Here is a 2,506-nt window from a genome sequence, read left to right as displayed (position 1 = left end):
GAAGCCTTCTATTCCAATTTTCTGTAGGACTTTGAACATGAATGAGTGTTGGACTTTGTCAAAAGACTTTTGTGCATCAATTGAGATGATCATGGGGTTTTTGGATTTTGTTCTATTGATATAGTACATTACATTTATAGATTTGAGACTATTGACCCATCCTTGCATCACTGGGATGAATCCTACCTGGCCATGGCATATAATCTTCTTGATGATATGCTGTATTCTATTTGCTAGGATTTTATTAAGGATTGTCCCATCTATGTTCCTGAGGGAGATTGGCCTGTTGTTCTCTTTTTTACTTGTGCTTATCCCTGGTTTTTGTATCAGTATAATACTTGCCTGCAGGAATGATTTTGGGAGAACTGTGTCCTTTTCAATTTCATTGAAGAGTTTGAGAAGTGTAGGGATTATATCTTCTGCAAATTTCTTGTAGAATTCAGCTGTGAATTCATCATGACCTGGACTTTTCTTTGCTGGCAGACTTTTTATTGCATTTCGTACTTCATTGGCTGTTATTGGGTTATTGGTTTATTCCGCTAAGGTGTGGTTGAAATTTTCTTGAATTGTAGAAATTGTTGAATTTCTTGTTTAATTTCATCTGTGACCCATTGGTTGCTGAGTAGGGTGTTGTTTAATTTCTATGTACTGAGTGGGGGTTTTCCTGGTTTCTTTTGTCATTTATTTCCAGTTTTATTACACTGTGGTCAGATAATATGCATGGATGCATGGGATAATTTCTGTTTTCTTGTGTATACTTAAGCATGACCTATGGATCAGTATGTGGTCTATTTTAGAAAATGACCCATGTGCAGCTGAAAAAAATGTGTATTCAGCTGTTTTTGGGTGGAACACTCTGTATATGTCCACTAAGTCCATTTGTTCCAAGCTCTGGTTCAGTTCTGGTACTTCTTTGTTAATTTTTTGTCTGGTTGACCAATCTTTTTGGGATAAGGGCTGTTAAGTTCTCCTGTTAAGATTGTTGTATTGGATGTTAGATTTTTCATGTCCATTAAGATTTGATTTATATAGTTGGGTGCTCCTGTGTTTGGTGCATAGATGTTTATGAGTGTTACTTCTCTCTCTCTTGAAGTTTTCCCCTAACCAGTATATACTGACCTTCTTTATTTCCTTTGATCATTCTTCATTTGAAGTTGATTCCCCTGCTTTTTTTCTGAGGAGCTGGGGCATGTAGTATTGTGTTCCATCCTTTGATTTTCAGCCTATGAATTTCTTTATGAGTTAAGTCTGTTTCTTGTATACACCATATTGTTTGATTTTGTTTCCTGATCCACCGTGCCAGTCTATTTCTCTTAATTGGTGAATTGAGTCCATTTACATTGATGGTTATAATTGATACATGTTGACATACAATTGATATGTTATTTACCTGCTGTTGTTTACTCCCTTTTGTCCCGTGTTTAATTGTTTGTCCTATTTAGTGGGTTTCTTCTGTTCTCATTCATGAAGTTCTGATCATTTTGGTCTCTCTCTACAGTTTTCAGTAATCTGGTCAGGATTGTCTTTGTCATCATGAAATTCTTTAGTTGTTCTTTGTCGTGGAAGTATTTCACTTCTCCATCAAAACTTGAGAGTTTTGCAGGGTATATTGGTTTGGGCTGGACTTTGTTTTCATGGAGACTTGCAGTATTCTGCTCCATGCTCTTCTTGCCTGCATGGTTTGTGAAGAGAATCCAGCCATAATTCTGATCGGTTTTCCTTTTAATATGATCTGCTTCTTTTCTCTAGCATTTTTTACTATGATCTTGACTATTATATGTCTCCATGTGTTTTTAATTGGGTTGAAATTATTTGGTGTTCTGTATGCTTCGGTTATCTGAATGTTGATTGTTTCCTCATATTTGCAAAGTTTTGTGCTATTACTTCTGCCCATATTACTTTTATATCATTTGTATTGACTCCATCTTTCTCATTGATGCCTATTAGTCTCACATTGTTCATATTGTTCATCTTTGCATTGTCTTGCAGGTGATGAATTTTTTTCCCTGCATCTTGGTTGTTTTTAAGAGATCCTTTCTTACCTTTTCACTAGCTGCTCCTATCTTCACTTTCACTCAAATCGTTTTTGCAGGATTGTGATTGAGATTTTAATTTCTTCTATGTCTCTTTGACTCTGGTTCACGTGATGTATTTCTTTCCTGTATTGCTCATTCAAGGAATCCATCATATTTCTAATTTCCTCTATTTTTTATCAATGTGTTCTTTAGAGGCACTTTTTTTTGCAGAACCGGGGATTGAATTCAGATCCTTGCATTTGTCAGTCAAGCGCTTATCCTACTGAGCCATCTCCCCAGCCCTTAGAGGCACTTATTAATTCTTTTACTGCAGATTTTTTTCAGATTGGGTTTCCTCCATGTTTCTATATTTGATTCTTTACTTCAGATGCTGTGACTTCAGAGATTTCTATTTTTGTTTCAGAAATTAATTTTGCTCTGAGTTCATCTATACCTTTCTGCTGTTGTTTCTTTACTTCCAACTCTATTAA

This window comes from Octodon degus, unplaced genomic scaffold (genome assembly GCF_000260255.1).
Source record: "Octodon degus isolate 3935 unplaced genomic scaffold, OctDeg1.0 scaffold00023, whole genome shotgun sequence".
In the NCBI taxonomy this organism is placed as follows: Eukaryota; Metazoa; Chordata; class Mammalia; order Rodentia; family Octodontidae; genus Octodon; species Octodon degus.
This window is presented reverse-complemented; position numbering follows the sequence as displayed.